Source organism: Mya arenaria, chromosome 6 (assembly GCF_026914265.1).
Source record: "Mya arenaria isolate MELC-2E11 chromosome 6, ASM2691426v1".
In the NCBI taxonomy this organism is placed as follows: Eukaryota; Metazoa; Mollusca; class Bivalvia; order Myida; family Myidae; genus Mya; species Mya arenaria.
The window spans coordinates 70,572,698-70,596,917 of NC_069127.1; the positions used below are offsets into that span (position 1 = coordinate 70,572,698).

General features: G+C 32.0%; 1 protein-coding gene across 3 annotated transcripts in view; it reads right to left on the bottom strand.

The window, feature by feature from the left end:
* LOC128236732 (suppressor of lurcher protein 1-like) overlaps nt 1-24,220 on the bottom strand; it is a 378,099-nt gene that overhangs the window by 200,592 nt on the left and 153,287 nt on the right. For all 3 annotated transcript variants that reach the window (XM_052951808.1, XM_052951807.1, XM_052951810.1), the window contains exon 4: nt 21,285-21,324. The gene's annotated coding sequence lies outside the window, so the exon portion shown is untranslated. The remainder of the gene's footprint in view (nt 1-21,284; nt 21,325-24,220) is intronic.

Sequence of the window (24,220 nt, forward strand, 5' to 3'; positions counted from 1 at the left end):
AATCAACAGAGGCTTAACACAACATACTCAATGTATATCAGCACATAAAATTCTAAAAACATAATGCATTTTGTGGTATAAATCATTAAATGCATCGCTTTGGGCAAGTTTTTTGCCATATTAAAACAATGATGGACAAATACAACAATGCAATGGAAATTAAAGAACCCCGGCTAATTGAATATTTTTTAATCTCTGTTAAGAAGTATAATTTTCAAATATGTACATTCATTCAACGAGAGACATGGCATCATAAGTCAAAAACACGCATAACAAAGTTATCAACTGGTGAAAACAGCAAATCACTTTTGATGTCTACATATCCCTTAAGGTGTTTTATTATTGTTAAATATAGTCCCATTCTTGCAGCCTTTTCTCATAGCCTAACCAAAGCTTAACAAAATGTTGGTCAGTAAGATGCATGTATAACAATGTCATTGAATGGTTCATTCATTCCACATAGCTCGTCCTTAATCGGCCATTGGGCTCGTTAAACACAATCGCTCCTAATCTGCAAAATTATACGCTTGAAATATAACAATTTCCCGTCTCCCTGGAATAATAACATTTTTGTTGGATCTCTGTGTTGCCCGGTTGCAACGTTTCAGAGCTGTTTGTTTGAAATATTTTTTATCAATACTTTTGCTAAAAAAGGATTGTTTTCTTGTTGTGTTTATGTTATTTTGTTTATAAAGAACACCTACGTTTAAATTGACCACATTTGAGAGTTCAGTTGCATATAAGTAATCAGTTGCATATAAGTAAATGACTAAGTCAAACACATGAGTTGTTTATTTCAAGTATCCGAATGACCAACCGTGGTTTATATTCATGCAATTGAACAGAAAAATAATATCAATTAAATTTATTAACTGATTGCAGGTAATTGCATTACATGTGTCAACTTATGAATCAAACGTAACAATACATTAAACAATGTTGATAGATTGATTATGTTTTATGTGTTTAATATTTATATGTTTAAAAAATGTGATTTGTGTTTAAACATAGGTTAGATATAAGAATTAAATAATACATTGGTAGCCACGAGAACAAGCTCGGTAGCAAAAACGTAAACACCCTAACACACACTGATCAAGAGACACAGGTCGTTCAAATAACAAAGACAGACGACATATGCATTTTATTATATTTATCAGTACATGATGGGGTCATCGCCTTGGAAAAATCAACGGAAAAGGAGATCACTGAGGGACATTCAACCCCAAACTAGACCCAACACTTAATAAATCTATAATGTTATCATTCTACCAACAAAAAGCTCAGACGCAAATCAATTTAGTAAGTATATATGCTGTAGTTATTCTCCGACTTCTCTTCGAGGACATTATTGTCGTTATAAAACACATTGCTAAACATGACTTTGTTGATGTTTACGACCAGCTGGTACTTGAATGTACATACAATATAAATATCAACTCGGCCAGAAAAGCTCAATGTATTTGTAAGCTTTGAATTAAAATGGATATTATATTACCTTTCATTTAATAAAATTATTGAAAATACAAGACAAACTTTTATTACGCCAACAACTAAAATTACCACTCGGTGTGAATTTTTTATTTGCAAACTTAAGATTGTAGAGTAGAAAACTCGCTGACACTGGGATTTGATAATAACCATGCAAAAATAAAATTTAATGACATGCTGGTTACATTATTTATGATGTCTTAAAAAATCATTATTCTGAAACATGTCATATCCTTCAATTTCATGTACAGGTGCGATCACAAATACTCAAAATTTCCCATATACTTCAGAAACTTTCCCCAGAGTGCGACTCTGTTGGTTCAGATATGTTTTGTTATGCATAGCAGCCTGAATGTTATCTAAACATTCAGATATAACACGTTATCCCTCAGTGTGTTATTTTAAAAACGCTTAAACTTCCCACATATTTTGTTGCGGAATCTTTTCTTAAAGGTGACTACACGAAATTTTGATTATCATGTCTCTTAATGTAACATAATATGTAAACAATAAGTCATTTGACGAACATTTTGTTTCGACCCGAATTGGAATTATTAAATTTATATGGAAAGATCAAATATGAAAGCAATACGTTTTCATATTTAAAGCTCCTGAATTAGCAATATATCATTCAGTTGTTTTTTACAATTTATGGCCTCTTTTATAAATATATAACGAAATTAGAAGCTGTAAAGTTTAAACATGTTTATGCAATAAGTTGAATTGAGCAAAATGTAGCTCGTCTGTTACAACTTCTTGCTGTTGAAGTTTGTACAAATGAAGATTTAAATATTATATTAACATCACTAAATTAAGATGAGAGGACACAAGTTTAAATACAGGCCTTTCTTGAGGAGATGCAAAACAAGGACATTTTGGTGGGTCAGTAGGTAAGGTAAAACTCCTTTGATACGTATGTTGACTCAACATTAAACCAACGACCAGCAAATTACGTCAAAAAGAGCCTACGCAAAGGATTTAACAACTGAGATGGAACAAATTGTTGAGTCGGTTATTTGGCCTAATAAAAAAGTAGAAGTTCGTTTTAGAAAAGACGTAGAAATACTATTGATAAATGCCCATTAAATAAAATACGTTTTGTAAAATGTATTTTCCACAAGTGTGCTATTCTCCATTCGAAGCTGACAGTTATCGTCATTTGTATTCAAAGATGGAAATGATTTCGGGGAAATTCATGCTATATAAAATAACGTGGCCAAGTAGCAATTCCCTTAAAGCGAGCTAGCTCCGTTAATTGGTTAAAATTAATACAACTGAATGTCTCGATTGATCGTAAAAGGACTCTCTCATGTTTTGTGAAATGCACTTTTTATGACGAAGTTAAGTGTGGCAAATCATAAGGATTGTTAAAACTATGATATTAACGGCTGGAACTCCTTCAACAAATGTTGATATATACTCAAATATTGGCTTTGAATTCTAAGATTTTGTATAGCATAAGTAACCTTTTTTCAGCAAAAGGTTTAAAGGTTTAATAATTTCTCCGATTATAAGACTTTTCGTGGGCGAGCGGTATTTGTTGTCAGTTTCTTTTTGTTTCTTGACTGTACTGGCCTGGGCTCGCTCCCCAATACAACCAGGTCTTATTTAAATTTTACCTTTATTTTTCTGCAATTTCGGTATCAAGTGTAAAACAATTTTAATTTTAGTATTTTCAGATGCATTACTGTGTAAGAAAATGATACACAAACATGTGTCCCTTTAAATTTCTAATAACAAGACCAAGTTAAGCTTGTTTTGGTAAAGATTGTAAATAATCTCCTTTTAAATACGTTCAGACTTTTAAAGTAAACTATTGTAAAGACGATCATGATAAAATATGCTTTGGTTCATAAAATCAAGTTTGAAATATGGTACTTTACCTGATAAGAGAATGGTGGCCAGAGTATTAACGCTAGAAATGTATAAATAGTGTTTTCTCCTACAGATAATTACTGTGCAGGGTAAATATAATGCTATAAAGATACAAACGGATGAAAAACATGCCAAGAACGAGAGATTTAGGTATCAATAAAATTATAATCAAGAAACACGATTATATGCGGGGTTATGTTTTACTTCAAAGGCAAGTGGTATTTATATTTTACTGAAAACTCTCAAAAACATTTATTTCAACTCTTGGTATATTGTTGTTTTCTCATATACACATCTTATATATGGTACTTCACTCTACGTTTATGCGTTTTGCATTATTTACACATCTATATGATTTAAAGAATAAGTTTGTTTTTACAATATGATTGTGAAATATAATTTATCATGCCTACATAAAGGCTGCAGTTTCATTTCTTTTAATATTTTACACTGTTATGTAACAATAAAAGAGTACATACCGCCCAACTCCGGAATATAGAATTTCCTTTTTAGTTAATTATTATCAGAATAAAATAAATACCCTCAAATATTCTTATTCACTGAACGCCATACCAAACTCATATGAACAGCCTTTTATCCGATTCTAAACGGCTGAAAACGTAATTAGCATGGGGGGTAAATATTAGAGGAACACGTTCAGATATTTGTACAAAGGTATGATCTGATTTTAAGTAGCATCCAACGACGGCTGTATCATTTCAAGGTTTGAACTAGATGTTATGAACTAATTATTATAAGTGAAATTAGATTAATGAATTCAAATCAGTTCATAATACATGCAAATATTAATATGTGATAGTGATAACTGCGTTTCAAAGATGTTACCCATTTATTTCGTTTTGAATAGTTGTGTTTTTTTCTTTTCTTTTCTTATTTTGGTCTTCTTGTCACTGTAAACGAAATAAATTCCGAAGTAAGGAACTAAAACACAATGGGCAACCCATATATATTTATAAATGAATCTTTTCGTTTTTACTTTTCATGAAATACATGCTTGATTTGTAAGTACAATTAGCGATTTGGTGATTGACCATAAAAACCAAGTTTAAAAGGAAATCACTTTTGACATGATCGATATAAAACAACCATTTTTGGATACTGCTATGATAATATCCAGAACAAAGACATTATGAATCCTCATCAAAAGAATTATTGTCTTAAGTTTTTATTTATGTTTTCTGCACAAATTGATATATATTCGAGATGGAGGATAAATAAAAATAAGAAAGAAAAATCATCGTAGAAAAGACCGGATCCGGCAGTTATCGTACCAACAAACGATAAAAATTCTAGTTTGGACATTTAAGTAATAATAACAGTTTTAACCTCATTACTATTGGTCATAACAAACATCTGAGTTAGCAATTTAAGAATTTAATCACAGAAGTACCTGAGTAGTTTACATATTGGCTTAATGGCAACCATATGTCATGGATGTTCTAACTACCAGTCATAAACAAACGTAGTTACATAGGCAATTAATTAAAAAAACATGATTTTATTAGGGCGGTAATGTCTCTTTGATTGATACCATTAATCAAAAACCAATTACAGCAGCCAGTAATTTATTCTTTACATGGTAGATGGATAATTGCCAAACATATATTGAAAATCAATATTTAAACGGCTGCCAATGTTCCAAAATGTTGATTTGCTAATATTCTCTTTAAAGGCCTAATGAAATGGCTGAACATAGGACATTCAAATATAGGAATAAACGACATTATTTAATTATTTGCAACATTCGACTTTATTTGGTATGAATATGTCATGTACTCTAAACTGTGTGACACAGTTATTTTGGGTCTGTAATACATTTTCTTTTCGAAAAAAGTAATTTTGAATGTGTTGTTCAAACGGAGGAAAATCTTTTAAAATATGTTTTGAATATAAGAAGTGACATTTCACAGATTTGCTAAATGATAATCTACCAGTCTGATATGTCTCTTACTTTCTTTTAGCCGTTGAACAAACCAGAGCCCTTTAAAAGTAGGAACAGTCAGTCATTAATGTAATTTTAGGATTTCAAGTTGAGAGATAACTCTTAGGCCTAAATAAATTGTTTGGTTAAGGGTTACATCCATTTTAAAATTAGGTAGGGTAGGTAGGCTTTTTTATTTTTTTTTATTTTTTTTTTTTATTAATTTTTATATAAGAATGTCATTTTCATCATTGGAGAATAGTGTTTAAATATTCTACTGTATAAGCATTTAAGGTTTTAAACTCCATATTTAAAAACCAAAAATAAATAAATAAGAAAAACATTCCATTTATTTTTTTAAGTTTTTCATTTTATTTCAAACTGACTATAAAAACGGTACGGTCGGCGCCTATTCCGTATTCCGTAAATGTGTTTTTTTAGGCCTTAGCGTTGATATGCCAGATCCGAATTAAGGCCATTCCAGACTTATTCCATGTTCAGCGCCACCTGGCTTGTATGGTTTAGGTGTTCGAGCCCGGAAAAAACATAATTGAAAAACAAATATAGAAAAAACGGAGCTAATATATTAAAAAAACAGGTTTAGAAGCATTTCTTAACTATAATCCCTTTTCCTACTGTCATTATCCTTTTATCTGCAGAGTATCTTAACCGAACCACTGCCGTGTATCACAGAACCTATGCTTTATTGATGTGTTTTTCCTGCCCGGTATGTATATTATCAATTATAAACATTGAATCAATATTATTTATAGGACTGCATGCCGTTATATCACACACTTTACTGGAAAATCCTTCATGTTTTTGCTGTTTAGCTATATATCATTGTGTCAAAAGTCTATTCCTTGCTGTTCCAAGTACAGATGCGAGTCAAAACAAACATACTAATTCTCTAATGGTTTGAATACCTTCCCTACAGCGCGTCTCTGTGGTTCGTTAGGCATAGCAGCGTGAACGTGGCTTAACATTCGGATATAACACTTTATCAATCTCTACAGAAATGCTTTAATTCTCAAAGGTTCAAAAACATTCTCATGCAAACGGACAAGTATAGCAGTATGCATGGTCGGATTTAGGAATTGACCTTTAGGGGTGTAACTAAGGGTGCAATCTTTTGAAATGCGCCCCACCCACATAACCGATAATTATAACAATTCAAGTAGCAATGGCGCATTTTGAGCGTGTTTTTCTAGGTTTTTTTTCTCCTATTTTGACTTATAAAGGCTTGAACGATTCTGGGAGGGTGTGCGCTGGATGTCACCCTCCCTGAATCCTCTAGTTGTCCTGAATCCGTTAGTGGTATGTTGAAGTACATTGCACTAAAGGAAAATTTATTATTTTTGCAAATGAAGTCTTGCGATTTTATGTTTTTCTTATTGTTATACCGATTCTCAATCGTGATTAAAGTACTATGATGTAATGATTTTGAAAGAAAGTATTTTAGGACTACCTTAAGACGTCGCTGCAGCATGTTTGCTTTTAATTGAATAACCGAAGACAACCACCATAATCTCTTCCCGAGCATTATAATTTCGCATTCACAGATTGAATTGACACTTGTATAATAAAACAGTCAATGAACTACTGATCGTATTTAAGAATTCTACCAAAAGCAGAGACCGATATAATTTCCACCAATTTCTTTCATAAATGTGTCTGGCTTACTGATTTTATATCTACCAAAGTTAAGCTTTCAGATTTAATGAAATGAAACGTATAATAATGAAAAGAACATCACTCGGAAAATATGCTTTATATATACGTCCTTTCAAAGTTTACAATTTGAAAGTAAACGACAATAGTCTCAGCATATTTGAGCAAGGCATCTCTTAATCACTGTTAGTAATCTTTTCTATACATTTCATAATAACTGAATGTCTCATAAGCATGGAACTCAAAGTAAATATTTAAAAACGTACGTGTTTTATATTGCTACAAAGCTAGGATATGTTAAGTGGCATCCAGTAGCGCCGGTATTATTTACGGGAATTGAACAAGACTCTATGAACGGATTTGTAGTAGTGTTCCAATGCAAAACATTGAAAGTGATTAATGCGTTTTGAATTTATTGACTTATCTATGAAATAAATGAGATATGCCTTGATTATAAGTTTGTTCGTTGTCAAATATTATATGTATAAACGTCTGGATCTGTTTTTTTTAATTATTCTATTTTATCACAGACGATGTTTATGCCAACATAGCAAGTATCGACGGCGGTGTCAAATTTAGCAGACATCCTTCTTTTGTTTGAAACAAATAAGCTACATAGTTCAATGTTTAGGCATTCAAACATCGGTGAAGCAAAATATAGTAAGACGGATACATCTTAACTTCTATAAAACGTATTTCTTCCGCAAGCTAACTTCGAGAGTACATATACTTTAGTTAAAACATACTATATGTTATAAAGATTTTGAAGAAAGGTATGACAACTTATACTAAGTCACTGTCGTTGGCACGACATTGCGCAGCATGAGTGTGATCTTGAGTTGTGTTGGAAACCGGAGTACCGTAGAAAAGTCACTTGTCTGACTTGATGACCATTAACCAAACACACATGCGCTAAGGCTGGATAAAAACCAAGGAAGCGAATGCACTATCTACTGCGCTAAACGGACAACCTCTCACTTTCACCCTAGATGTTGCAATGTTGTATAATAATTATATAAATTATGCCATAAAATAAGGTTTAAGGAATCAAACCCACAAATCAGGTGCTAGTATTAAAATTTATATACTGAAAATAACACTACCGCACTAAATCAAAATTTAATCTGTTTGTTAAATAGTGTTTGCTTGTAAAAATAGTATTGATCATACCAGGAACGAACACAATCGTTCAGGTAGTTGAAAGAAAAAACAGAAGTGAAATAAAGTTGTTCTAATAAATTAACGGTTATGTGTCTGCAAAAACAATATTCAAACGTATTAATTGGTCTAAAAATTCATATTATTTTTGTTAAAATGAAACATCTAACAATGCTGCATGATGAAGTGTCTGTCTTGAAATTTATAACTTTAAAATAAATCGATTTTCGACTTAAAATTAAAGCACAACTGGCGCGAATCTTTATGAAGATATTTACATGTAAATATAAAAGTAAAGACCCATAATATCAACATTAGATCATTTTGGTGATTACTTTACTTTTTTCGTCCGGGGCAGGCTGATTCAAGTATAACAGATGTGAATAAAACTAATCATACATACAATTCTTTGTAGGAATGAACGAAGTCATATTTCAGTAGACGAATAGCTATGCAACGTTTTGTAGCCACCAAACTACAACCCACAACCCAAAGTATGACAACACCAGTCTCCGCGTCACTTCATTAACGATAAGTGCAACACTGTCAAAGTATCTAGCACCGCCTTTTTTAAAGAGCAATTAGTAGAACATAAATCTCAACAAGACAGCGATTAAAGGACAAATGACCGTTTGGTTTCATACGCAGCCCCTGATCATTGAACATACTTGCCCAAGTACTAGCATACGTGCATTAAATAACTATATTTAAACAACATACCATTCATATTCACCGGAAATCAAATGAGCTATTCTCATATATGTAATGTCGTAATGAAATATATAGTGGTTTCTGTGCGAGCAAACCTCGGTAAGAGGGTTCAGATGCATATGAATAAATCACAAAGCCACAACTGTTTGAATCAAGTACAAAAGAATCAACCTGTGATAGCATTAAATGCTTAGACACATGAATTTAGAAAAAAAAAAAAACAGTATTTTAGTTACGGTTTCGATTTGTTTACATTATATTCTTGGCAGCTGCTTTTAGTTTCAATTATAGTCACAACAAATAAAGCGGTAAAACGAAAAGAATCTATCTGCTTCTGTTTTTAATGTCACTTAGAATGTTTTTGCTTCCATCACAGATAAATTACTGTCCTAATACAAATGTACCTCTGAACATGTGTTCAGCTATATGTACGACCGACTGGTAGTTAAACGTACATATAACATACTGATAACCTCTTCTTGAGAATTTGGTACTGTTTAGCAGTAACCTCGTTGAACAAACCATAACAGTATATTAAACTAACATTCCGTCTCGGTACAGACACCTTTTTGCCAATACATTACTTGATTGGAAAGAAAACTTTTAACATTAACATGCCCGATTCGAATAAATCACAGGTTGTTCGATATATTGATAAAAGTTCAATATGTTTCAGAACTTTATATAGCTTTTGTTACATGATACAAGTATATCATCCGGTACAAAACAAAACATACGCACATTACGTTAATAGCTAAAATACCATCCCGACAGGGCACCACTGTGTGCTCATATATTATAAGTGTTATTTGAATAGTCGGCTATAACACTTGATCCACCTTTACAGAAAAGCAATACTTCTCAAGGGATCGCAAATATTTTCATACAAACTATCAATAATATGTTCAAGTATTATTGAATGGACTTATTGAACTAAATAATGTATATCAGTTTATAATTGAAAAACTGATTATACGGTTTGCAAAATAACCGAGGCATCTCGTTGTAAAACGTTTTCTTTAAATTAGGTACCGTACTTTAAGCAAATCGAAAATTATATAGGGACACTTTGAATAGGACATGAATTCAAAATATAAAATTGAATGTGGCGTCCTTACATAGCTAAGCTTTTAGTGCTTTGATTTAATAAAAGTTTTGCAGGTTCATCTTATCTTTTAAACCGTTTTTTGTCTCGCTAGGAATGTTTCAGCCTGTGACGTCACATTGTTTCAAAAGTTTACCTAGGATAATTATTTGGAAGAAGGTTTAGGCAAATATATGTCGTGTTTTCATCTTTGCTAATGTTTTCTTTGTTCCCAGTATTAAAACTGTTTTATACTAAGGCAGGCTGTGTGGGATTTTCATAGTTTCAAACAATAACTGCATAATATCTATAAAAAGTGTTAACATTGGGTACTCTGAATTGTATTCTGTCGTTTGCAGTTACCTAACAATCCTTGATAAACATATCTAGTTTTTTATATATAGTATGTATGCACTGTGCTGCTTGTGGAGTTTTGTGCTGTTCTTCTTTGTTTCTTGTTTGTGATTATATATGATATGTCTTTGGCGTTTACCCAGTGCTATTAAACCGGGTTTATGTTTAAACGTTTTGCTACTGAGCTTGTTTCTGTAGCTTTTCTCATAAATATTACACCATTCTGTAAGATTTTAAATGTGAAATATAAATTTGAACTTTAATGGTACAAGCTTTTTTTAATCAAATGATTAATATTGTATTTATCATAAAAAAAGTCGCATTTAGGTATCGGTCAGTATGGTGATGTATCGACGTCGTGTAATGCCATCACCATACCCATCTTTCTGAAATTCATTGATTGTATACTGTGATGTCAATTATCTCAAATATGGCCTTCAGACACGATATATTGCTAATTATTGTTGATAATAATGCAATGCCTACTACCGGGATAACTACAATTGTAAATTGTTTGACAACGAGGCTTTTGCATATAGTTTATTTTTGCATTATTTAAGATTAATAAAGACATAAAAGTTCAATGCCACTTCTATCGCTCATACTTGCTTTATGGCCCTTGTCATTATCACAATGACTAAGGAATTCCAGCATAAAATGACCTGTTAGTATTCCATCTTATAAACTAAAACTAATAAGAATAAATCGAATTCCTTTATATTATAAGGACATATTAGTAGCAGCCTTAGGTGATCCTAATCAATCTATGAGGAGTTCATTATTTGCAGCTGGCTATAGTCCGTTATCGGATTGTTTTCGGAAGATATGACAGCAGTTATAACTTGCTTACGAACTATTTTGAAATTGCACAACTGGAGTAATCATGGCGTCCCGGACCAACTCAATTAACATTATCGTTTTACCGAACGAAGTTCATAATCTTCATATATTCACAAAACTAGTCTAAACTTACGTATTTTATACATAAAAAATATCCTACACTCTTCGCGAATATATCAATGTGAAAACTAAAAGCAAATTGCTGCTTCTGTATGATCATTCATGTTAAACACAAGCTGCTACAATATAAATACCCGAATACGCAATAAAATAAAATCGGACCTACAAAACACATACTTTCGAAAAGTATTTCAAAATAAAACAAAAAATAATGGTTAACATCAGTAAATAGTTCCTTCAGTCATTTACAATCTGCAAAAACACCATTATCAGAAATTTATAGGAAGCTTGAAGTGAACGGTCTCTTAACTCTTAATAATTGCAAGTGTCATTAGCATGGAGGTAAATATAAAAAGAACACGGTTTCAGGTTTACATATATCGATACAGAGGTAGAATCTGGTGTTAAGTGGCACCCAACCACGTCGTTATCATTTCATGGAGTTAACAAGATTCTACGAACTGATTGCATTTAGTATTTATCAAAAACTGTATATACTCTAATACAAACTATTGTTAAACCCAATTTGACAGCAATTAATGTGTTTTGAATTTCTTGACTGAATTTGATAACATTTATTCGTAATGTCTTTGATAGACGTTTGTACTTTATCTTTTAAAAAAGGTATTCATGTTTAAATGAATACTAAGAAAAAAATTATTTTCGATTCAAACACAAAGCTTATGAATATATACTTCCGAATGATCCAAACAAGCTTTTTGAATTCATTTTAATAAAAAATATTCATATTTATTTAGTAGAATTGTAAAATTTGCAAATAATGAAGCCATTTTTATTATAAAGTGGATGAGTTTTAAATTTAAAAGATTACTTTTTATCAGAATCATCTGATTCAGAATGAAAGTAATCGTTGGTGTTAAATAAAATAGGATTCAAAGCTTTGAGAAGAAGTTATGTTGTCGATGCATCCGCAAATATTTTTACGTATAAATTGGTATGAAGTTAATCATATCAATGAAAAAATCGAAATGTTAATTCACCACTGGCTGTATGCTTTCTGATAATTAACAGTGATCAAATACGCAAATCAATTATCTAGATAAAATAAACATTTAGGGATGTTAAAATTAAATCATCTTCATATATACTTGTTTTGTCAGACAGAGGATGGCGCATTCAAATACACAACATGTATTAAAAATATATAAAATAATCATTTATGTCATATAGCACTTGAATGGGTCGATGCAATGTCAATAGACATAAATATAACTGCTAACGAAACTAACACATAAAGACAAAGAGTATTAGAATGAGAAATAATAAACGATTATTTCAACAAATTTACGGGAAAATGATTATTCAGAAGCAGACATTACACATAAAGAAAACGATATCCAATGAGCTTAAAAGACAAATAAATAAAGAACTACTTCTTAAAACTGGTAACAACCCCGACCAATGTAGACAAATACAGTTAATCACTGTATCGTTTCTTACAACTACTTTCTGAAAGAGAGATCATTCGGAAGTAGAAAAGGGCAGTAGAAAATAAACAACTGCTGAGGACGTACGGAGTCTAGTTTCGCAGCTGCCACACAGCCGCCGCACAGCAAAGCATACAAGATGTTTGGAATGTAAATACGTCCAGGTTGAAAGATTGAAGTAAAACAAAAAAAAAAGAAAAGAAATGAAAACGACAGTCTCGTATTCTATTGTCAATATTTATATGAAAAATTCTCCAGAAATAAGCTCGGTAGCGTTCAAACATAAACACCGTTTAATCAAGGCAAATTGACAAAACATTAATCTATAAGACAGTTATCTACGTGCCCTGCGGACCCACGTGCTAAATATACAGTGTCAAGTGATATAAGGATTACGAAGGTTCACATTGTATTAGCACATATATCCGACATTGCAATCGTATATTGGGACAAATACAACAATGCAATCGAAATTAGAGAGCCCCGGCCATTTTATATTATTCAAACTGTGCTAAGAAGTATAATGTTCAAATCTTAGCATACATTCAACGAAAGACATGAAATCACAAGTCAATAACACGCATCACTAAGTAATCAACAAACGGTGAAAACAGGAAATCACTTTTGATATCTATATATCACTTAAGGTACGACGTGATTGTTTATCTTTCAATAAAGTTACATTCCTGTAGCCACCTCTCACAGCCTAACCAAAGCTAAACACAATGTCGCTCAGTAAGATGCATGTATAACGATGTCATTGATTGGTTCGTTCATTTTACATAGCTCTTCCTTAATTGGCCACCTGGCTCATTAAACACAATCGCTCCTAATCCGCAAATTATCCGCTTGAAATATGACATTATCCAGTCTCTACAGAATTATCATGTTTTATTTGTTTCTCTTTGTTGTCTGTAACCACATTTAATAGCTGTTTGTTTGATTTTGTTTCTTCGATTTATATAATAAAAAGTCATTGTTGACAATTGCATTAGATGTTACAACAAATGAATTAAACGTAACAATTCTTATTTAATTGTAGTTACTTACTTGATAATGTTTTGTGTGTTAAACATTTATATGTTTGGAAAAGGGAACTTGTTTCTAAACATAGGTAAGATACAATAATCAAATTATACACTGGTAACAACGAGGAAAAGCAAAGTGGCCAACAAAGATGGCATTCTGTATAAAGAAACAATGTTGAGACCTAACATACACTGATCAAGAGACAGACGACGTACAACAAACAAGGACATACCACACATGCATTAAAATATCTTTATCAATAAATGATTGATTCATCATCTTGGAACAATCAGCGAAAAAGGAAATCACTGAGGAATATTCAACCTCAAACTAGACCCAACACTTACAAATCATTTCATAATACAAATAAGCCCAATTTGAGCCAGCATCAACTAACCTGAGCATCATGATGAATAAAAGTAAAGCAAATCTACAACAGAGAACTAGCTTCAAGTATTTAACGTCCAGTTACAAACATCACCTACCTACGATTGAAACAAGCCGAAACAACAGTTCCAAATTCTCAAAGGTAAATACAATCATACAAAGACAGCTACCTAAGTTAGTTGTAATGGTTAAAACTACATGTTGTAACTCACAACGTTTGCATCATTCAACAAACCAGGAGCTCAGACGAAAGACATAGAATAAACACAGTCAATTTAATAAATATGTATGTTGTTGTTTATTTTTCGAGCTGTCATCGAGAACATAGATGTCGCATTGCTTAACATGTTACGACCGGCTGGTACTTAAATGTACATACAATATAAATATCAACTCGTCCAGCACAGTTCGGTGTAGTTATAAGCTTGGAAATAAAATGTATATCATCTTATCTTATCTTACATTTCTTGAAATTATTGATTAAAAAAACATCTTTGTATTGCGATAACATAACCACCAATCGGTGTGAACTCGTTATTTGCAAAATATTTGTTTACAAAGTGACCAACTCGCTGACTCTAGAATCTTATATATATCTTATAAATATGCCAAATTCGAAATTAATGATATGCGGTTTACATTATTTATGATGTTTTAAAGATGCATTGTTATGAAATCACACACATCCTTCTATAGCATGTACAGGTGAGATCACACTCATACTCACAATTCCCCTAATAGTTCAGATAACTTCCCCACAGTGCGAGTCTGTTGGTTTAGATATGTTTTGTTATGCATAGCAGCGTGAATGTTACTTAAACATTCAGATTTAACACGTTATCCACCCCTACAGAAATGCTTCAATTCTCAAAGGCTCCCAAATATTTTCATACAAACTGACAGGAAGTATATTGCATGCACTGGGAAAGATATATCCCATATCGTTTATAATTAGATCCCTCAGTGTGTTGTTTCAAGATCGCTTTAATTTCTCACACATGTTGTTGTGCAATCGTTTCTTAAAGGTGCATACATAAACATTCATTCATGATGTCTTTAAATAAAACATTTTGTGTATGCATCAAGCCATTTGACGAACATTTCATGTCTCTAATTGTAACATTGTATGTACACATCAGGCCATTTAACTATTTATTTTTTTGTTTCGATTCGACCTAAATTGGAATTATTAAATTAATGTGAAAAGATAAAAAAAGAAAGCACTATATCTCCATGTTTCATTTAAAGCTCATGAATTAGCCATATATTCGTTTAGTTATTCTGACATTTTATTGCTTCATTTATATATATAACGAGACCAGAAGCTGTTAAAGATAAACACGTTTATGCAGTATATTGAATTGACCTCAACGGTTCAAGTTTATTTGATATATCTCTTTTGCCACTACTTCTTGTCATGAAAACTAGTACAAATGAGGATGTTGATACACTATATAGTTAAAACTCCCTTGATACTGTACACTGACTGACTGACATTCAACCAACGTACAGCATATCACACAATAAAAACAAGAAGTTCTTTTCAGACAAAAAAAAACGTACAAATACTATTGATCAATGCCAATTAAATCCAATTCCTTTTACTTAAATGTATCTTCTACTATTCTTATGTAACATATTTCGCCGAAGCCATTTGTATGCAAAGATGGAAATGATTTCGGGGACATTCATGCGATATTAAATGACGTGACCTAAGTGGCAATTCCTATGAAGCACGCTAGCTCCGTTCATTAGTAAAAATTACTACGCCAATAATGAAATAGCCTCAATGTCTCGATTAATTTTAAAGGAACGTGCGCGTCTATGTAACTTTTTTATGACGAAGTAGAGTGCGGCAAATGTTTGAGATTGTTAAAATTAAAATACTGACGGCTGGAACCATTCAACAAATCTTGATTTAAGCTAAAATATAAGCTTATCTTTGAAGTCCACGATTTTTATTAGCATTAGTAACGTTTTTCAGCAAAAGGCTTAAAGGTTGAATTATCCCTCAGATTATGTAAGACTTTTTGTGGGCGAGCGGTTTTTGTTGTCATTTTTTTCTGTATCATTTCGGTAAAATATTATAATTTTAGTGTTTTAAGATGCATTACCGTGAAAACAACTGGTTCAAAAACATAGGCGAGTCCCTTTAAATCCCTCATAACAAAATCAAGTTAAGCTCACTAGTTTTGTTTAGGTATTAATTGTACATATCCTCCTTTAAAAACGTGTTTAGACTTTTAAAGAAAACTATATATATGCTTTTAATGAATTCATGTCTGAAGTATGGTACATAAATTTGATAACAGAGAGTGGGGCCAGGGTATTTACACTAAATTGTATGAATAGTGTTCTCTCCTACAGATAATTTCCGTGAAGCGTAAATAGGATGCAATAAAGATACAGACGGAAGAAAAACATGCCAAGACCAAGACATTTAAATAGCAGTATAATTTTGATTCAGAAAAACGATAATTTGCGGAAGAAAATGTTACTACAGAAGCAAAAGCTATATAAAGACTCCGTTTTCAGTAAAATGTATGTAGCATTTGTAATAAAACTATACTACGCATATTATCTAATTAAGTCTCAAAAATATCTCCTTCACCTCTTGGTATATTGTTGTTTTCTTCTGTACAAAATGTTGAATCTAGTACTTTCCTCTGAGTAAATGGTGGTTTTTATTTCATTGTTAACACATCTTTATGTCCAGTATTAAAGCAAAACAATATGTCAAATTAATTGACCATGCGTTTCATTTTTCACTACTTCACAATTGAATACAATAATAATAAGAGAATACATACCGCCTAACTCCGGAATATAGAACTTTCTTTTTCAGTTCTTTACTATCTGAATAACATTAATACCCTCAAATATTCTTATTCAACTGAACGACATCCCAAATTCATATGAACAGCCTCGAATCCAATTCTAAACGGCTGAAAACGTAATTAGCATGGGGGTAAATATTAGAGGAACACGTTCAGACATTTGCACAAAGGTATGATCTGGTTTTAAGTGGTATCCAACAACGGGGGTATCATTTCCAGGAATTGAACAAGATGTTATAAACTTATGATTATCAGTGCCATTACATTAATAAATTCAAATCAGTTCATAATACATGTATATATTAATATTTGATAGTCAGTGTGGTTAATGCGTTTCAAAGATGTTCCACGTTTATTTAGTTTTTAATATTTTTATTTTATTGTATTTTGTTATTTCGGTCGTCTCGACATTGTAAACGAAATGTACTCCGAGTAATGAAGTAATACAGGATGGGCACCTACGTATATTAATGATTGAACTCTTTGGGATTTTCTTTTCATTCATGAGTACATTGATTGCTTTTGTAATTAAAAAAAATCGATTTGATGCTTGACAATTAAAGGGTAACCATTTCGAAAGGCAATGTTTTACAATCATGTGCCATGACTTTTCAATGCTGCAGAGTTAAACTCAAAATGCTTTAGTAAGAACATATAAGGTAAAACATTTAAGATTTAATTTTGAGTAGACAAGCGAACCTTTCTTCACCGTATATATTGTAAATGACTTAAATAATAACCTGATGACAGCTGGCTGGGAAACAATTTATGAAGTCATGTAAGCTAATTTGTTGTACTGTACTAAATATCTTAACGATAAAGGGTTGTAATTATTGAAGGACAATAGGTTGGTTGGAAATGTAATCGATAAATACTTTAACGAAAACAATCTGGAATGTGAATGTAGAGCATGTTCTGAGTTCTTGGTTTTACTGGCTATTAAAGCATTTTTTTTTATTTTCGACAATCAGGAAGTGGATTGAAATCGCTGATAACAACAGGTGTATGATACATTGATTGAATTCTATTAGTTTGAATATGAAATGATAAATCTTCTGCATACCAATCTTGAACGAACTAATCGTTTGCAGTGAAACGAATTAACTAAGCTAGCATAATTACTCCAGAAGTCTGCATATTCTTAATTCCAACGAATCTGTTTCATGACCTATTTAAGTGAATTCAAACAAAAAGCTGAATGCATTATGTAGTTAATAAAGGAGTTGATTTATTTGAAAGTCTAAAAGTTGAGAGAATTTTATTATATAACTAACACCAATCTAGTGTTCCCAAAATTATAATGTTATGAAAAAACACACAATGTCTTGATCTTAATTTTAATCTTAATCTTTGTATTTAGTTTGCATGCATTTAATAGATGAACACTTATTCAAATTGATGCAACAGAGGGAATAAAAAAAAAACACCTATATGTGTGGGATTATAATGGATTCAACAGGGTAAATTGTGTTACTGCAAAGCAGATCAACAATCGGACTAAAATACGACAACGACCACTGTTGACATGACCGATATACAACAAATTATTTTGGATATTACTTTGGTAATATCCAGATGGAAGCCATTAAGAATCCGCATCACAAGCACTATTGTCTTAGTTTTTCTTTTATGTTTTGTGTAAACGAATACTTCGACTGAAGGATTAATCTTAATATAAGCAGATGGTCGTAGCAAAGTGATGTTGGCATGTGTCGTACGAACGAACGATGAACATTTTTGTTTTGACATTTTAGTTATAACAAAAACTTTCCTAACTTCATTATCATTGATCTTAGCAAAATCGAAACTGCACTGTAAAACATTCCCTAATTTCGACACACATAACCGTTGAATTGGCGACGGTACGGGTACTGTCTTCTTGTACATTGTGTCAGTACGGCTTGTATACCGTAACCGGTATATATTCATGGAAACGGAGGAACCATGCTGCAAAATCGACATTAATTTTGATCTTATAATTTGCTTTTTCATGTAATAAATCGAATTTAAATGTAATATAATCATTTTGCTAGTGGTACCTAATCATCACATTACTAGTTTAGTGGCCGAAAACTGGATCATGCCAAAATAGAGATTTATTTTCCGTTGAATCCTTTTCCCATCAACTGTTTTTATTACACAATCAATGAATGCATTGACAATGTCAACATACTGATCATTTCAAGATAGAGATTTAGTTTCCTTTCAATCCTTTTTCCATCCACGGATTTCATTTCACAGCCTATTTAAACATCGGACAATATCAACATACAGGTGTAAAAGGTGATTGCGATACAATTTCGAGTCCCGGACGCTGGTTGCCAGCCAATGTACCGTATACGAACTGAATTTACGGTTAATACGGTATGTTAACGGTTCATTCAGCTGGTAACTAGCAGCCCGGCCGGGATTTACATCGTATTTTCTTACGGGGATTTTGAGCAGGTTGTACAAGCAGAATTATTGCATAATCAGTATACTGCAATATTTACAATCTAAGAAGGATGGCTATGGCCCATGCATTTTAAATTGACTAAGATCTTCAACACTTAAACGTTTGTGCAAAAAGAAATACAAACATTCTAGTAGACGTACTTATCTGGATGTTTCTTTTCAAACGAAAATGTGAAATGCTGAATTTCTGATAACCTAAACTTTCTATAGAACCTCAGACAAAAACAGAAGGGTATTCAGACTCAGTAAAAACATAGAAGTTCAGTCATTTGTTATAGTAATTCGGGTTGATCTGCTATTCAGCAATAATATGCCATCTTTGTTTTGATATAATTGTTAATGATAACTGTACTTGAATGTAAATTCTACTTCAAAAATAAGAAAATATCACAGGGAAGCTCATTATAGCTGTTCCGATTCAGTGGGTCATTGAAAGAATTGTGATCATGTTTCGTCAATAATAAACGAAAGATCTTTCATCTACAAACCGATAAATACCATGATTGCTTTCTTTCTCTTTGTTTTGTAACAGGTATATTTCTATGTGGTATTAACGTCATATGGATTAAAGTAAATACGAATGCATTTCATATGTTACACCGAAAAAGTATATTATTTTGCAAAATCAAAGGCACGTATTATGTATGGTATTCTTTCATTTAATCACAATAACAATAAAACTAGGATAAACATGACATTGTATTGAACCTGTTATTATGCTAAACAATGTAACCAAATGAAAAATAATGATCGTACTGAACCTGTTACTTTACAAAACAAAGTAACCAAATTTACCGTTATGGTTCTTATTAAAAATCGGCTGCTGTGCAATTTCCTTATTCTCACTGATATACCAATAATAGAAAATAAAAAGATCAACCGCCAATCGTTTTTAAAATTCAGTAGATGTTCCGCTTGCCATCTGCTTGATATCACAAAACATATTGAACTATTTCATTAAGTTGTACAGATCCCTCATTTTCTATTTATTTTAAACGTATTGTTAAATACCCATGAATACACGAGTTAAAAAATGTTGAACCAATCATTGTGGCTAGACGGAAAAACCAACGGGATCAAGGACAAAAACACACACCATGATCTACATGTCTCCAACCGTGAATGTATTTCAGTTTTTCTCGTATTTCTTGAATGATTCAGTTCCATTTACAAAGCCTTATCAAGACAGTATTCGCTATAGCAGTGGTTATTGATTACTTTACTGTTGTTTTTCCTTATTGGATCATACGGATTGTTAAACACAATTGCGCCGCCGCATCCATATAATCATCCGCTTGAACACAGACTATGTCTAGTCTCTTTTATACAATATTGTATCAGTTTGGTTGTCCCTGACCTTAATCTAATCAAACTTAATCATGAGTACTTTGTCTGATCATATAATTATGTGATCAATTTAGCCCCAAAAATTTCGAAATTTAAAAAACAAATAAGAAGGAATAGAGTTTCGTACTACTTTTTGATCTTAGTATTTTACTTTCAAATTTAATTTTAATTATTTTAATGTTTAACTGCTAATAGAACACAAATAAGGGTTTTCAAAACAATTGTGTTAACCACACACAAAGTTCTCTAAGCAGTACCCGGAAAGAAATATAATAAGCTTTGCATTCGTTTATATCCGATTCAGTATACCATGTTTATAATGTTCATAATATTTAGTAATGTAAGATATTTATCTTAAATGAAATAGTTGTTTAAACTAACTTAAACTGTACAAATGTTTATGGCACAAATATTACAACATCTTTCTACGAGTTTCGACATTTCAAATGCCTACAGAGCTGGCTTAATCTTAGTTGACCTCATTTAAGTGTGTCAATTTTGAAATATTATTTGGGGGAAGAATAAATATTACATACCTCAATATATCATTTTCCAGCTATTTTCATCACACGTTATCTGAAACACAAAAGTGCACAGGTATCAATGAAGTGTTTCGAAACAATAGGACATTGTCTGCAACTGGCAGTATATTCAGCAGCCGATGATAAGATCATGTTTAGATTGTCGGTTCATAATATAACTAAGTTGTATACCCTTTACATTGCGCGTAACATCTTAAAAGGAAGATGTTTTATTAATGGTTATATACACATATATCTCCTTAAGATTTTTGCAAAATCGTGCTACTTAGCTTCTTACATAATTATACGCTCTATCATACACACGAGTGCCGTATTGACAGTTTCAGGACTTTTATTGATTCTTAAGCCATTCTATGACCATCATCTGAAGATTTGCTAGCACATTGCACGTAAACATATACTTGTGTTCTTTAATATTAATATGCAAGGACAAACAATGTCCTTATGTTAGTCATAGTATATGCTTTAAAGAATGTCATGATTAGTTTGCTTTGTGCATATATCACTTGTCATTCTTTCACGTATTATTGACACGGTAATCATTTGATAATGCTAAAAGTTTGTATATCTGGAAAGTGGAATTGTTTAAGTGAAATAAATAGCGTTGAAATCAACCAAATATCAATTTATATCACATGGCAGTAATTGGATACTACGCTCAAGTAATTGCAATACTAGAGTAAAGATATATTTTGGTTGGCTTTAATCACCATAATCCAAACAGAGAATATTAAAATTTAGGATCATGGTATACTTATGTTTTCTGACAAACATTTAGGTCAGCAGATTGTGAATCAAACTCATATTTATCACTTAATCGCTGTGATGTATTACATAGACGCCTCATCCCATAATCAGCTCCATATAGCCCTGTAAGCTGTATTTAGAGAAGACAGATGTAAGTGACTACTGACAGTTATCATTATTTAGGAATTGTTTATGACGACTTCATCGTTAAACCCAAGACGGCAGGACGAGCTAGACATGACTTGTTCTCATAAATTTGCTAAAAACATATGATGGAAATCATTCTGCAGACAAATTAGACATGAATATATTGAGTGTTAAAAACTAAATTAGTGACGAATTACTTATTTTACAACGAATGTCAAGCAAGTTATTAAAGCAATATTTGTTATCACTTTCGTTTGCATGATGTTACGCAAGAGTGTGGTTTTGTGCTGTGGGGGACACTTTGTATCCGGAGAGAACCCATTTTACCGGCTGACCCTAACCCACATGCGCCCAGGCCGGGAACCGAATGCAGATTACATTGGTTAGAAGCGAGTGCGCTTACAACTGTACTAACCGAACAACTTAATTAACAACATCGTTATAAATAAATAATATTGAGGAAAATAGTTAGTGAGCTCGGTAATATTTCTTTGTGATGTTCAAAGAACATTATTCTGTAAACTAAATAAAATGCTTTTGAATGTTATGTTTGAGTGTAGCTTTTGCAACTGTATCTTTTTTTAAAAACATTGAAATTAACAAAAGTGCACGTTTAAGCTTGCAAATAAAAGCAAACTCACTTATTACAACAAGCTAGATGTGTGCAGCCAATGGGGTAATATTTAGTTAAGCTTTCCACATACATGTATTATGTTTTGGTAAGTTTGCACATTCAAATGATTTGAATAGTTAAGACTCTTTATTGGATATATATTGACCAACCATTAAACTTCTCGGCTTACTTGGACCAAACACAATAATTAACCAGTTTTATGCAATCGGCTGCATGATTCCATTAACTCCATTGTTGAATGTTAATGTTTTTCCCATATTATACTCATATTTTTCTGAAATGTGTTTAAGGTACATTTGTTTTTACCATATTTCAGCTGGAAAAGAACCTGTTGTTGTTTTTTGAAAGCAATGTAGTAAAAGCGATGTAGCCCGTTAAATTAAATTCAAAAAGATTATTTTCAATTGACATTTTTTATCCAGTAAGCAGGCGCATTATATTGACCTATGGTGAGTCAAATACCTTAACAAGGTTGTGAAGAGGAATATTATCATCATCGAATAATCTATCGTTGCATTCATTACTAGAAACGAATAAAATAAAAATGTGAACATTATGGCCACAAATATCTCTTTTGATAAACATCATGTCATTTCATTGGCTTTTCTCAAGCATTCATGGTCTTAACCCTCTCCGATATGCGTATTCAGATCGTTTAACATTGCCCATATTTCACGGTTTGAAGCAATTGAAGTGTTTTGGTTCTTATCATTTGGCACACAGCTTTTGGTAGCATTTGTTCTGATAATATGTTGAGTTACGTTATTCAAAGCATTATGGAATGAAAGTTGGTTAACACTTATTCACTTTAGCCCGATTGACAATTCAGCTTAAATCTACCATGAATCTCGTATTTGAAAGACATTGAAAATATTCCCTTGGTGAGGATCAAATCTACGACATCTGGGTGTGAGCAGACACCTATAACACTAGACCACTGTCACCCGGCAATATAATCTCTTGTTATCATTTAATATACAAGTTCATTCTTTTTAAGGAAATATAATTAATGAACATCATGTCTTGCTTTTAAAAGGTGACATCGATATTCAACATTCCATAACATGCAAGCATTTAACATTAAACCGTAACTTTTTTATTTCTAAAATCTTTAATTTTTTTTAATCTCATCTACATCTGAAATACCACACAAGCAAGATTAGTTGATATTACCATCCATGGACAATTTACAGATAGTAACAAACGCTCTTACAGGTTTTCTCATTCAAACAAACGATCACTATATATAACATTGTGTTGACGACGTTTTTGTAATTGCCATTAAATTTAACGGCCAAACTCTATTAAATAGACATTTATGTTATGATTTGCCTCCATTTGTCAGATACAAAGTTTAATTCCTGGAATGTTTATTTGCATAAATAAGAACATCTAAGATCAA